Here is a 15885-nt window from a genome sequence, read left to right as displayed (position 1 = left end):
AGCCCATTGTTTTTTGTATTAGGCCAATGAAATTGTACTTCTTTTCCTTTTTATACATATGTATATTCTTCTAAATTGATATATAATTGACAAAGTTTCAGGTATGTGACATAATGATACAATATTTGCATATCCTGGAAAATGATCACACCAGTAAGTCTAATTTCATGCCGCAACAACAGGATTCACAAAGACATTATGGCCCCCAAAGCCTAGAATGCTTGCTATCCCATCCCTTGCAGAAGGTATGCAGAACCCTAATACAGAATAACAAAATGGTTATTATTGAGTAATAATTAAGAACAGGATCTAGGAGTGAGACAGATATAACATCTCAAATCCCATAAAATGCTATTAATAATAACAAAAATAACGAAGGGTCAGCTACGTGATAAGCATTTTACTAATAAATTGGAAAAAAACCATATTTAATGTGCTAATCACAGCAATTATAAAGCATAGTAATTATTGTTGCACTCAATTTACAAACTCAGAGGTAGTTTACCTAAGCCATACACCTATTAGAATATAAGAATTCAAACCCAGCTCTGTGTATATCTAAAGCTTAAGTTTAATTTATCTAGATCATGAAGGATGAATAGGAAATTTGCCAAGTTGGGGGAAGAGCATCTGAGGTAGAGAAAGCAGCCTCTGCAAATGCACCTAGACATGAAAGCGTATTCAAGGAACAGAGAGGAGGCATCCAGAAGCAAGGGGTGGCTGGACTGGGCAGGGCGATAGGGCTGGCTTATGAAGAGGCTTGGGTGCCAGGGGGAGTTTGTTCTTGCAGTTTCTCTAGCCAGGGATGGCTGGTGTGGATAGGCTGCTTAGTCACAGTGGAGAGTATGAAACCCCTGGGTTTTCCCACTTATTAAATTTTCCTTGCATTATGACAGCCTCCAAGATATCAGTAGTGACTAGTTATGTCACAGGCAGTCCTTGCTTATTGTTCAGATTCTTTATTGAAGCGAGCAGTGCTCATCTTACTTGAGACGCTGCTTTTACGACACTGCTCACCTCTGATATTTATTCAGAGAAATTAAACAGCCAAAATATTAGTCTGTGGGGCTTACCATGGAATCCAAGGCCTGGCTCATTTCAGAGGTGCTAGGAGATGTTATTTTAAAGTAAGTGGAGGAATGCAGTAGGACACTCTATTTAAGGACAAAGCCAAGTGCTTAGAAATGGCTTACGTTTGAGCTTCTGTTCACGATCCAGAGCCATCAACATTAGACATGAGTAGTCTGCAGCTTCCATACTGTCCAGAAAAGAAGACTGGGCCCCAGAAGGGAATGGCCTTCCCTGGATCACAGGACTGGATGAACACTGGTTTTGTGCCGGGAAAGCTTTGTGATCTGGGTTCTAGATGGGTCTGACTGGCCAAATAATCTGAATATGGGTGATAAGCCATTTGACTGCACGGATAAAAACCGCTCTAAGACTCTGGCACAAGCAAGAGAAGATGTGGCCTCTTCAGAAAATCATGCTTAGTAAAAGGATTGATGACTTCCATAGAGGAAATTTAGTACTTAGAGCTGCAAGGCAGGGGACATCTCAATTCAAACTATGGACATACTTTCCGTGAATTAGAAATTACAGTGGGATGATCCAAGTCGTAGGGTCTCTTAGAGCTTGCTCATCATTTCTACCCCCAGGAAAATCTTACGACTAAAGAGAATACAGATGTACTCATGGGAATCTAGGGAAGTATAGCTCCAAATGGATTCTAAAAGTACAAAATTCTTTTGAAGTCTTCTGTTTTACGGTAAGATGTCATATACAGTTTGCATTAAATTCAACAATACGTCCTTTTTTGTTTTGATACAGTCTTTGGAATGCTCATTAGCCTGTAAAATTGATCCCTGGCACACCCTTGCAGGTATAGATACGCTAATTTGAGAAGCAGCACCTGATATCATGTAATAATTAAGATCATAAAATCTCAGAGCTGAAACAGGTTTTGGAATCACCCTTTCTGATTACCATTCAGTGCAGGATACCTGAGTACAGAGCAATTTAAGATCATCTGATGTCCCTTCTAACTCTGAGAATCTATGAGCTCAAGCTTCAGAGACTCTTTACACCAATATGTTTCCAATGGGATTCTGTTTTCATCTCCGTTACAGTAATTAGCAGGGTGGGTATGTCTTTCAGATATTTTACACTATTACCTACATACACACACATATATATTATATTATACATATATATAACACACAAACATAAGTTTTATATAAATATAAAAATACTTATAAATATGAATATATGCAAATATTTATAAATATAAATATATGCAAGTATTTATATATAAATATACATAAATATTATATATACTTCTATTTTAAATATTTATATATATTTATATAAAACTTTAGATTATAGGGGTTGGAGTCAAGGTGACCTGGTTTCAAATTCTAGTTCCTCATAGCAGGTTAGCTCTGTGGGCTTAGGTGTGTTTCCTGCTTTGCCTTAAATTCCTTATCGTGGAACAAGAATAAAAAGACCTTCCTGTAGGAGTTGCTGCATTGGAAGCATTAAAAGAGGCAAGGGACATAAATCTCTTACCACGATGAGTGGAATACACAACATGCGCAGAAAATAGTAGCTGGAGTATGCATGTGCATGTGTACACGTGTGTGCATGTGACTCTCATGGTGACTGGCACAGAGCACTAAGCTGAATAACAACGTGTGGACTTGAACAGAGTTGAGTCATATGCTGGGAGTATAGGGGTTTTATGGATTCCAAGGCTAAGATGCAAACCGAAAGAACAGTCCACTGACAACACTTGTTCCTTTACTTCTTGGCTCCAGGAAGCTCCTGAAACACAAGAAATTCTGGAATTCAGTCCTATAAAGCTGAGAGTCTGTCTTTCTTCCTCTGCACTCAGACATATGCACTGCATTCCCAGACACAACACATGGCCAGCTTTTTGCACACAAACCAGCTCTGTAGGAAGGCACCGGGCATAGCAGGGGAGAAAGATATCTCCACCCGTGTTACCCTCCTTGAATTGAAGAATAGATTCCTGTTACTTCTCTTCATTGACAACAAGGAATTGGACTCTTGGGATGACCTCTAAACCCAGACTTACTAGTAGGCAGCACTGATGTTGTTCAAAGTTTTTTCATGAAAGTGTTGGCTCCCCAGCTCCACAAGAAGGCTGCAGATTAAGGAGATAGAACTAATTATTTATTTTTCCCTGGGAGAAGGCTGATGCCTGGGAGGTGCTAAATTTCAGAAGCCCTTTACCCACTCAAGGCAACGGGAACTTCAACGAAATCACTGGGATCGCATGCAGTTCTACTCCCTAGAAATACACTGTCTTCTGGGCAGCTCACAGCATGTACTAACTCATCAAAGTACAGAGAAAAAAATCTTTTCTCTCCATAAACTTGGTGAAATATATTAATAGGAGCCGTATTCCATATGCAGAGTGTACATATAAAATATAACTCTATTTATAAAATCTTTCTCCTGCTTCTTTTCCCAAGATGTTCTACTTCTCAAACTGAGCAGATGGGGTCTCTTGTTTTCCCCCTTGGCAGCTCTGGAACCCTGGGGAATTGCAAGGTATCTTTATAGTGTGGGATCCTTGTTACATGAGTGTTCATTGCTTGAATGCAGATAGTTATGGTGGTGCAAAAAAGTCTTCACTACCTAAAAATATTGAAAACACTGGTTGTCATAAAATTAATTCCTACCAAGGTATTGGCCCTATCTGTTCCCGTTGTGTCAAAAGAGTTTTTGCTGTTTAGACCATCACTGATTTTATAAAATGTCTCCAGCACCCACGTCACAGTGAGAGTACAATGCAAAAGGAAAGGGCCTTCCTGGAAAAGGTGCACAGTATCATGAAGTTGATGAAAGTGATGCTGGGCTTCTCTGGAATCCATTGTGAGCCATTGGCGAAGGAGGATTAGGCTGAGTTAGGCCAATTAACAATTGAAAAAGAGAAAATCAACAAGGAAGATGATTAGAAGCTTCAAAAGAGAAATATTTGAATATCAAAGGATTAGGAGAAGCCTAAGGGGGAAATGATGAATCTCTCAAATATTTTTACAAAAATTACCTTCCTCCTAATCATGCTATGAAAGCGAAATGCAAAGTGAAGGATTTCATTTCATTTGATCCTACAATTTTGTCAGAAAAATTACTGTTAAAAAATCAAGACCTGGCTCATTTTCTGATCATTTTAAGAATTAGCATGCGGTTAAAATTATCAAATAAATTCTGACTATATAAGCTAAAATAAACTTATATTCATGCATTTTAGTTTCATTTGCCAAACTGAGAGCTTCTTGCATGCTTTTCTCTGGAACTGTGCTTCTATTTGAGGTAGATGCACTTTTGAGTGGATCTGATTTCACGGAGGATATTCTGTGGTAGTTAAAGCAGTTAGGGTTGTGCCCAGAACCTGCAGCCAGGATGCCTGGGTTTTGAATCCAAGTCTGGCGCTCACTGTATGACATAGGAAGGTGATGTGATTTCCCTGTACTAAGGGTTCTTCGTCTAGAAAAGAAAGTTAATAGTAGTCCTGTTTCAGCAGAGAATTGGGAGCGAGGTGGGGGGAATTGTATCAAGAGGCGTCTGGCCTGTCCCTTGTGATGAAGTATGGCTGACTTCATGGCTGGGGGTGCGGGTCTGTGCTTACTTGATTTCTTTCTTTTTTAAAATGTCTATGTGTTTCTTTGGGGAGGGAGTGTGCGTGCAGTGGAGAGGGGCAGAGGAAGAGGGAGTGAGAGTCTCAGGGAGGCTCCGCGCTGAGCTACAAGCCTGATGCAGGCCTCCATCTCAGGACCTGAGCTGAAACCAGGAGTCTGTGGGTTAAGGTGGGTTAACGGACTGATCCACCCAGGTGCCCCCTAATTTTATTCATTTTCAGCTAATTTTATTCATTTTCAGACTCCTTTCTGGAGAAAAGCAACTTCTTCCTCTTCTTCTAGTTACCTCATTCTTTATCTGCACGACCATCAACTATTTCCAGAAGCCACTCTGACCATTCCTCACGGCTTACAAAGTTGGGTGATTCCTGTAAAATTAGTGAATATCACTACAGCTTCTGTGGATCAATCCTTCCACTTTCTTTCCAGTAGGCTTCAGGGATTCATGCCTCCCTAAGGTGTGAAGGAAAAAGCACACGCATCTCTGTATCCCTAGTGCCTGGCCCAGGACACCCCTCTCTAATTATTAGCAGCGAGTGAGGGTTTGCTACAGCGAGCCTGACCGGGCAGCAAGAAGAACTTGGAGAGAGAGATCTGCCATTAACTGGCCCTAGGACTTTGAGTAGCTTGTTTTTCTCTGAGCTTCACTTTCCAGATTCTCTGGAGTGGAGAAGTTGGATTGGTTCCACTCTCTGGGCTCTTTCACCAATAATGCCCTGAATGTGGAAACTCTCATAAAACAGACGTGCTAAACCTAGAGGGGGCTATGCTGTCTTCTTTCTCTCAGCATATATAAAAAAAAAAAGCTGCCCTGAAATAGTGATGAAGCCTCGGTTTTCTGCTCCATCTTTGCCCATTGATGGATATTGGGGCCTGGTAGTCTCTCAATCAACCTGGATAGACCTGCATGGATCAACCTGGATGCTCTCCACCCAACTCACAGAGCTTCAGTTTACGGGGTTCACTCATCCTCCTTTCAGGGCTTCCTCCTCTGGCTGTGCAGCCTAATTGTCACCACCACCATCACCGGTACCCTTTGTAGTGAGCTCCCATCTGCCAGACAATAGACTAATTCATACTTTTTATGCATCATATCATGTAATCCTTGCGTAAAGTCAGTGGGAGAGAAATCACCAGTCCCCTTTTTTAAGAGTAAGGCCGTTGACACTAAGAGAGATTGGAAAACTATCCTGGAAGTCTCCTTGGTAGTAAATTGCAGGAATTCAAACCCTGGTCATTCCGGGTTCAGAACCCATGCTCGTAACCACCACGGTCCACATCTATGCCACCAGCCCATTGCCTGGCAGCACCAAGTAGCACGTGTATCTCTTCTGCAGGGTCACAGGCCGTTCACTCTCTATCTTTGTGTGTGTGGTGGGTGGGCCTGGGTTACACTGAGCTGCTTTCTAAGCCCTTCTAAAGGCCTATAAACATTCAAGGTGGTAGAGGTACGAGAGGCAGAATGAATCAAATACGTGGTCCTGGGCAAATTACTTAACTGCCTGGTACCTCAATTTTCCCAAAATGTGCCCTTTGGATCCTTGTTCTCTGGTATCTCATTAGAAGATTAAAATAAATCTTAAAAAACACCACCACCACCACAATAATAATAAAAAAAATTAGCTCCTGATATTAAATATATTTACTAAGCAGATCACTCATTTCCATGTGTGATTCAGACCTACATGACAAAGATCTTTTTTTTTTTTTTATCTTGTTTTTTTCTAGACTTTTCACTTATGTGCAAAATCAATGTTACTTTGACTTTTTCTCCCTCATGTTGGCTTCTGGGAATCTCAGAGTCATATTTTGAATCAATTTTATTAATTGATAAGAGCATAAAATCTGCATAATTTAAATTTTCTCTAGTCTTGAATTTCCATATACTTTTTATATTCCCTGATCTTATTTTTTTTTAAGATTTTATTTATTTATTCATGAGAGAGGCAGAGATACAGGCAGAGGGAGAAGCAGGCTCCCTGCAGGCATCCCGATGCAGGACTCGATCCCAGGACCCTGGGGTCACACCCTGAGCCTAAGGCAGACACTTAACTGCTGAGCCACCCAAGTGCCCCTTCCAGTTCTTATTTTCGATGAATTATTTTTTTTCTATTTTATTGTTAATCTTTGGTAAGTCCCCTCACATCTCCTATGAAATAAAATAACATAAATGTGTTACTACAATAAAGACTGTATTCACTTTGAAAGTCCCTAATTTCTAGCACTGCTTCCTATACATTGATTTAGATTGAGACACTGTTCAAGAAAACCAGAGTTGGACAGTAATTCATTAAAACAGTAAGAAGATATTTTAATCAAGAAATATTGTAAGAGAGGGGGACAAAAAAACCTCTCAGTATAGAATTGGGCTCAATCCTGAATACAAGGAAAAGAGAATTTATAGGCAGCTAAGGAGTGGAGCGGGGGTGGGGAATCGGTGGGTGGGAAATGACTAAGTAGGTAGGATAATTCTCGCTTAACTGATCTAAGAGGCTTCTTTGCTGAAGGCAGACCAGGGTAGGAAGATGTCACTGGGATGTTAAAGGACGAAGAGAGGGATCAGATATCCAGGTGGCGAGTTCTGACCAGTCTCACTTGCCAAGACTCCTGCTAAGGCTGGCCTCTCGGAGGAAGCACCCAGGAAGCACCCAGGAAGCACCCAGGAAGCACCCAGGAGGGGCCTTGGTTGAGATAGAGCTTAGAGAAGCCTGACTGGAGTTTGGTGGAGAGCAGGGTCCTCGTGGCCATGTGAACCCTCCAATACCCAACTGTGCTGCACCCACGCGAAGAGGAGTATCTGTTAATATGGTCTCAACATGTGTGTGTTTGTTTTAAACAGCCTCAATTTTTTATTTCCTTGAAAATCAAAATGCCATTCCTTGAATGTCTGCCCCCTCCCCTGCCCTGGCTTGCCAGTTAGGGCCTTGTAGTCAATAAATAGACCCGTCTGCCCTGGGCTCTAACGGGACATGTAGCTGACACCTCAGAGCGCCGTTACCCCCAAGTACATTTCGTATTTAATTTATTACATAATTCTCCATAACTGATTTTATTGATGGACTGTACAGTGTAAAATTATTATTTGTTAAAGATTTCACAGTACTTAAAAAACACCCAACTTTATAGCTACAAAAAAAAATCCATTCCTTCATAAAGGCATTTGAGAGAAAAATATCCAAGATAAAGAAGTTCACAGGATTAAAGATCTCTTCTGCTTGCTGTCTTCATCCCGTTTCACATAAACTCAGTGGCCTTATTTTTCAAATAGGCTTTTATTTAGGAAACAGATAAGAGGGATTCAGTTCATTTCCACAAATATTGAGAATCCACTATTGGTTAGGCTGAGGATAAAATGTTAAAAATGAAGCGTATTTCCTGCCACTAAAGAGCGGCCGGTGAACTGGTGCCTGAGAAACACACCGTTTTCAGTGCGACGTGATAATGCTCTCAGTTTCTACTTTTTAACTCAAGTCTGTGCTTCTCTTTGACAACTAAACCTCTTCCACAGTCTGTTTTTTTTTTTTTTTTCTTCCACAGTCTGTTACCATTACTTGTAATTTAAACAAATGCAGCAACTAAAACACCAAACTAATGGTGATTTTATTTTATTTATTTATTTATTTATTTTTTTTGGTGATTTTATTAAAATGCATTTTTATACTCGCCTGGCCTAACAAAATTTATATAAGAAAGAAAGAAAGAAGAAAGAAAGAAAGAAAGAAAGAAAGAAAGAAAGAAAGAAAGAAAGAGAGAGAGAAAGAGCAAACGAGCAAGCAAGCATGGCCAAGGTCTCTGAGAAAGTTCCTGAACAGCAAGCCCCTGTCCTCCTTCCCACCTCCCTTACCAGTTACCCTAAGTGAGAAAAGCACAGGTGGCTACAGGGGCCATTTATTTATTTATTTATTTATTTATTTATTTATTTATTTATTTATAATTTATTCATGAGAGATACAGAGAAAGACTGAGAGGCAGAGACCCAGGCAGAGGGAGAAGCAGGCTCCATGCAGGGAGCCCGACGCGGGACTCGATCCTGGGACTCCAGGGTCACGCCCTGGGCAAAGGCAGGTGCTAAACTGCTGAGCCACCCGAGGATCCCTACAGAGGCCCTTTCTAAAGCCAGAAAAATATAAAAAAACTCACATTAAAAATCACAGAGAAAGAATCAACTCCAGAGCAACTGGTGCCTACTCTTTGAATACATTTGCTCTGTCTCTAATCATGTCACCAAAAATCTGTGGCCTTGTTTTTCACAATTTGTGGACAGAGTCATGGGATTTTAGATTTATATAAAATTCTACAGACATGGGGCACCTGGGTGGCTCAGTGTTTGAGCATCTGCCTCCGGCTCAGGTCATGATCCCGGGGTCCTGGGATCGAGTTCCGCATCGGGGTCCCTGCAGGGAGCCTGCTTCTCTCTGTGTCTCTGCCTCTCTGTGTGTCTCTCATGAATAAATAAATAAAATATTTTTTTTAAGATCCTAGAGACCACCTTGTATTGAACTTTAAGTTTATAGATGAAAAATACTGAGATTTAAAGAGCTGCCAAATTTTATACGACGTCAGGACCTAGGCCTCTGACTAAAAGTGCTCTTTCTATGGTCCTAGCACATTCCCTGAAACCCTCTGTCAACTCCCCTCACTGTGACTTTATCACCTGTATTCTATTTTCATGCAGAACAACTTTGCATGTGAGCACATTTGTTTTCGTTTTTTGTTTTGTTTTATTTTGGTTTTTAATTCTCTCTCTCTTTTTTTTTTAACATACTTCTGTGGCCATTAGCTTGTCATTGAGAAGTATGTATCAAACGTCATTACCTTGTACTTTTGACTACTTATTTTAAAGAAATAAGAATGTAGGGCTTGGGTGCTTTTATCTCTTTTCATGTGTCTACTTCTTCCCTTCCCTCCCTTTCCCTGCGTCCATACTCGTCAAAATGGGAGGGAGCTGACGGGATATGACAAAGGAGAACTACCTCATGCTGCTTGGAGTCAGAGGGCCTCCCAGACTACATGCAGCTGTAAGTGGAAGGCAATTCATGGAACTGAAGAGGGGGGATTACATCTCTAAGAATTTGGGCTTTCAGTGAACCAGCAAGGGTGGGGATGACCTGGTTGTAGCACACCTCCTCAGAGAGTGTGCTAGTCTGTGAACTTCCAGAACATTCATGTGCGCTGGTATAAAAATAATTCTAGAGGACAATACCTTGTGTCTGTTTCCAGAAAGGGCAATGTCGCCAAGTCATGACAAGGATGATGTTGGCAATGAGGATGGTGAGGAAGATGAGAAAGCCGAAGAGGAGGGAGATTCTCTCTCACACATGTCCACCTTCATCGTGCTTCCTAGCTCACTATCGCCCTTCATGGGCATTATCTCATGCAGATTTTTGCAACCAGCTCATGGGCATATCCTTTTATGCCCATCGCGTGATTGAGATCGTTCAACCAGAAAGAAGCGACTGCCAGGATGTCTATCTCGTTTACGGTGGAGGATACGCAGAACAAATGGTTAGGCAATCGCTCAGTAAATATTTATTGGGCATCGTGGTCAAGGCCCTGGAGAGACAACAGCAGACACAAGGGACAAAGTGTCTGCCATTTTGAAACGTACCCTTCTGACCTCAACTCTCAAAGCAGCCCAAGAAGAGTTGCTGAGCTTTTGACAATGAGAAAAATAAGCAGAATTTTGGAAGTCGTGATCAACTTGAAGACTAGCAAAGGAACCTATTTAGAGCTAGGTACATTTCACGGTGCTTCAAATCTTTATCTAAATTGTGTATCATTAAATATAATTAGTAATTCTAGTAAACATAATATCTTAATGTCTTAAAAAAGAATTCTATTGTCATGGGAGAAAAAAAAAGCATAGCTCAGTAGAAAGACTCTTTAGTGCAGATAACCACAGTTTAGGAAAGTAAAATTATTGGGACCAAACCAAACACAGGCACCCCCATCCATGTGGAGGCAGCTTAAAACAGTCTTTGGATGTAGGGTGATAAAAATAGCATCTGAAGGGCCAGTCTTTCAAATCCAAACTTATAATTATGCAAACATCTCCTCAGGACATTAGTTCACTTAGAAAAAAAGATATTTTAAATATGTCCTTTGACTTCTTCTGAAATGGCTTAAGGTGGCTTAGCAGTTAAAACAAGTAGGAGAAATAACATTTAAGGTTATTTGAAAAGGCATTTTTTAAAGAAGGATATAGAATTGGCACTTTCAAGCACTTGAGTTGAGAAGATTATAGTACAGGGACAATTAGTTTATTTTCTGGCAGCTAGGCTATAAAGAGAAACGTTTTGAAATACATAATAATATAAAACATACAAATTCATCTGTAGAGAAAATTCTTTCCCAGACCTTGACCCCAAGAAATTTAGCATGTCCACCAGTATTTAAAGAAAAAAAAAAAAAAAAGAAGAAGAAGAAGAAGAAGAACCCACAACATCATTCCATGCACTTTATCTATAACCGGAGTTTTACAAAAGATACAGAAATGCTGTTCTCCTGGGTGATTCACAGACTGGGCTTCCATAAAGGCAAAGGGCGTGACACTAAATCATAACTCAGGGCAGGCAATTTTGTGCGAGGCTTGTATAATGGTGCCCAAGCATTGGTTGGCCTAACTTAATGCTTGAGTAGAACTGGAAGCCTTGAGACGAATGGCTAGTTAGTATGTGCCCTATACTGCTTTTCTCACGTGGAGGCGAGAAAAAAACAAAAGCAAACTTTGGAAAAACCTGTACCTCTTTCAATTCTTTTTTTTTTTTCCGACTTCGGTTTTATTGAGATATATTCAATACAAAATGTTGTGCATGTATACATTTTGGCGAGTTTGGACCTATGGATGAATCCCTCATCCCACTGTTGCAATCGAGGTCATAAGCCTGTCCGTCAACTCTAAAAGTTTCTTTGTGCTCCCTTGTTTGTGTGTGTGCGTGTGTGGTACTTAACATGAGATCTATACTCTTAAGTTTGTTTGTTTTTTTCTTAAGATTTTATTTATTTATTCATGGGAGACCCAGAGAGAGAAGCAGAGACATAGGCAGAGGGAAAAGCAGGCTCATGCGGGGAGACTGATGTGAGACTTGATCCCAGGACCCTGGGTCATGCCCTGGGATCATGCCTTGAGCCAAAGGCGGATGCTCAACCACTGAGAGCCCCCCAGGTGCCCCTATACTCTTAAGGTTTTAAGTTCACAACACATATTGTTAACTACAGGCCTGGTGCTGTCCAGAAGATCTCTAGAACGAATTCTTCTTGCATTAACTGTACCTTTATGCTCCTTGGACAATCCCCCATTCCCCCCAGCCCAGTCCTCTGGAAGCCACCACTCTATCCTCTGCTCCTTTGAGTTTGCTTGTCTTAGATACCTCGTATAAGTGGAATCATCGTGAAGTATTTGTCTTCTGTGTCTGACTTATTTCACTTAGCATTAGGAAGTGCTCATTTCGCTACTTTCTGTGATGTTTATAAAAGAGGACGTTGCGTCAATGTTTTCACTCACACATTCCAAGCATGGTTTTAAGAATCAAAAGCCAGGGGATGGTGATAATACGCACATCACAGTTTACGATCCTAAAGGTGTTCATTGGCTCACAAGGAAGATAAGTCATTGACCATTAGTCAGTCATGTTTATATCGAGAAATATTGTTTATCAAGAAGGCTGCAACTATTCCCCTCCTTGTGGCCACACTATTTGCAATGTAACCTTGTAGCCCCTGCCATCAAGAGATGGAGGTCATCCTCCTACTGCCTGGAACTGGGCTTGCTTTGAGACTTGCTCTAACAAATATGGTATGATTGAAGTGACAGTGTGTTGGTTCTGAGCTTAGAACTGCATCTAGGTCTCTTGAAACCCCACTGATACCCCGTGAAAACAAACCAGGTCTAACCTGCTGACGATGACAGACACGGGTCTTAGGCATCCCCTAAGGCGACCAGCCAACAGCCAGGCAACCTGCGGACACAGAGCTCCCTAGGTGACCCGCAGCTTACTGCAGGTAGATGCACGAGGGAGGCCTGCCAGTATCAGAACTGCTCAGCTGAATCCAGCTTAATTTATTGACCCAGAGAATTGTGAGCTAAATTCCTATTGTTTTAACCCACTAGTTTTTGGATGCTTTGTTTTCTACCACTTGCTAATTATATATATATATATTATATATTACATAATATATACAATATATAATATATTATATATTACATATTATATCATATATTATATATTAATATAGTACATAATTATATTAATATATAATATTAATCATATATTATATTAATATATAGTATTAATATATTATATACTGATATTAATATATTATTAATATATTAATACATTATATTGTATATTGATACATTATATATTAATATATAATATATATTAAGAAATTACCAATAATAGCACCTTATATTTGCACTTTATTGTGGAAAAAGTATTTTGCACCTACTGTCACAGTCACCTATTCTAAGTCTTATTACACGAAGAAACCTACCTATATTTTCCTTATAAGGTGTGAGGACTCAAGGAGGCACGTGGACTAGAATACAGGACGTGCGCAATGGATGTTTCATCCCTGATTCTCCATTGTCTGGTTTTCAACTTTTGTTGTTGTTGTTGTTGTTACTGCCACCCCCAGCTGGAGAGTTTTTAGACATTTTTTTTTCCTAATTGTACACCTCCCCCCACAAACTTTTAACGCTACAAACACATTATATACCCATTTCTGTACAGTATGTAAATCTGTGCTTTCTGCATAAGGAGTAAGATTCGTTTGCCTCATAGTGATGAATTTTAAGCTCCTGGGGGAGGGGGTGCATCATTACCACTGAGAGTGCATGCTCTGTTGGTACCGTGATGTGCATTCTTGTTTCATGTTGACCCTGGAATCATGAAGTGATTTGTTCTAGGGGAAGTAGCTTAAGAACTTCGGGCCTGAAAGGTTAACCTGGGGCATTTGACGCCAGGCCAAGCACTCTGGGTACTCCATCAGAGAAGAGAGCCTGGGTTCAAATGTGCATTTCATCTCAGGTTGGATAAATTGAATCGTCTATCTTTACAACTCTGAGGTGAAAACCAACTAATTAAATGGCTTGTAGTTGTTATAGTGGAGGAGGGAAAGGCTCTATAAATGCTTAATAATCACGCTGACAGAACTGGAAGATGCTATTTGCTTCTCTGTGTATAGAGACAGTTTTCAGATGAAGAGAATTCATTCTCTGGAGCCATCCATCCAGCCTCTCACTAAATTCACCCACACTACATTTCTTTAAGGATTTATAAGACAGAAAAGAAAACAGCAGTGAGGCAGATGAAAACATTTCCTTGATACAGGCATAAAACTCTAAGGACTAGGAGTGAGGAGGGGAGCCACAGACAGGGAAAGGCTGGAGAAGATTAAATGTGTACGTGTCACTAATCACTATATTCAACCTTTAGAAATGCTCTTTGTGAGGAAAGGCATTTGCAGAGAGAGAGGGTGTATAAAGAAATGTGAAACCGACCCCAGCCACAAAGTTCACAGGACGAAATGTGATGGTTATTAAGCTCCTGCTGGCTTGCAGCCAAATGCAGAGCGTGCTCCTGTCCCCTCCACTTAACCTGACCTTGGTTAAAGAAGCAATTTTGCTTATGCATATGAGGAAGGGGGCTTGCAAGGAACTGAAATATGAAAGCATCCAAAATCTCAGCATTTAGTTCACTTAGCAAGGACTTCCGAGTCTGATTTCTGAGCATTTGCCAACACGTTTCTAAACCAGGCTCCTCCCGGAGGCTCCTGGTTTTCTGAAATGCCTCTCTTTTTTTTCAGCCAGATAAGAGTAAATAAATGAGAAATGATGTTTCTGTCCCAGATACTTCCTGCAAGAAGAAGAAACAATGGATGTTGTAAATATTTTAAAAAGAGAGACAGAAAAGAAGAAAAGGAAGGAAGGAAGGAAGGAAGGAAGGAAGGAAGGAAGGAAGAAAGAAAGAAAGAAAGAAAGAAAGAAAGAAAGAAAGAAAGAAAAGGAAAGAAAGAAAGAAAGAAAGAAAGAAAGAAAGAAAGAAAGAAAGAAAAGGAAAGAAAGAAAGAAAGAAAGAAAGGAAAGGAAAGAAAGAAGAAAGAAAGAAAGAAAGAAAGAAAGAAAGAAAGAAAGAAAGAAAGAAAGAAAGAAAAGGAAAGAAAGAAAGAAAGAAGAAAGAAAGAAAGAAAGAAAGAAAGAAAGAAAGAAAGAAAGAAAGAAAGAAAGAAAGAAAAGAGAATGTAGGGAGAAGCCTCAGGAGCCTAGATCTAAAGCACTCTTTTATTTTGCAGATGAGGAAACTGAGGCTTCAAAGAAGGAAGCGATTTCTTTCAAATTCACAGGTGGAGCTAAAAGGGGAGCCTACCTACCCAGTGCTCCCGGTAACACATTAGCTCTTACCTCCTATGGAAATGGTGGTCTGTTGGCATCTCAAGTATTGATGTCATTCTTCTAAGTCACTTTAGGGAACCAAGCTAAGAGAAACTCTTCTGGCATTACCTTTTGGCTCTTTCACATTCAGGTTGATTTGCAAGGGTCCATCTGGGCCCCTCTCTGTTCCATCAGGAGCACCTACTCAAGCCCAGATTCAGGAGAGGCATCACCTGTCTGTTCTCCATTTCCAATGGGTCAGAAAAGCAGGCCACCCTACAGCCTACTGGTCACCCTTCCTTCCACACCCTTTTAGAATGAAACCCTTTTCCAATGAGCTCTCTGACATCAGCCGCTCTTCCAAATGTCTTCCTTTCACATGAGTTTTCGCCGTTGCCAAGTGTATATATTGGTCCCCTTGGCTATTCCTTTTGTGCATGATTCACTGATTCTAGAAGAATCTCCAGCCTTTCTCTTTTCTGCCTTTCATGCTCTTGCTCCATTCTACTCTTCCTTGACATCCTCCTTGGCTCTCGAAAAATCAGCTTGGTAGTTTCATGGGGTTGACTTTCTTAGAGCCCCTCTGAGGCCTCCTTCCCTCGGTGCAGTCTACAACTGCGTTCTCTGCCCTCCCTCATCTTATAAGCACTGACCTCTTTTGGTTGATTTAAGGACTCATGCTTCTCATTGTCCTTCCTGTCTCTGGGGTCTTTTTTATTTTATTTTATTTTATTTATTTTATTTTATTTTATTTTATTTTATTTATTTTATTTTATTTTATTTTATTATTTTATTTTATTTTATTTATTATTTTATTTTATTTTATTTTATTTTATTTTATTTTATTTT

This window comes from Canis lupus, chromosome 11 (genome assembly GCF_003254725.2).
Source record: "Canis lupus dingo isolate Sandy chromosome 11, ASM325472v2, whole genome shotgun sequence".
NCBI classification, from domain to species: domain Eukaryota; kingdom Metazoa; phylum Chordata; class Mammalia; order Carnivora; family Canidae; genus Canis; species Canis lupus.
Note: the sequence above shows the minus strand (reverse complement) of the source record.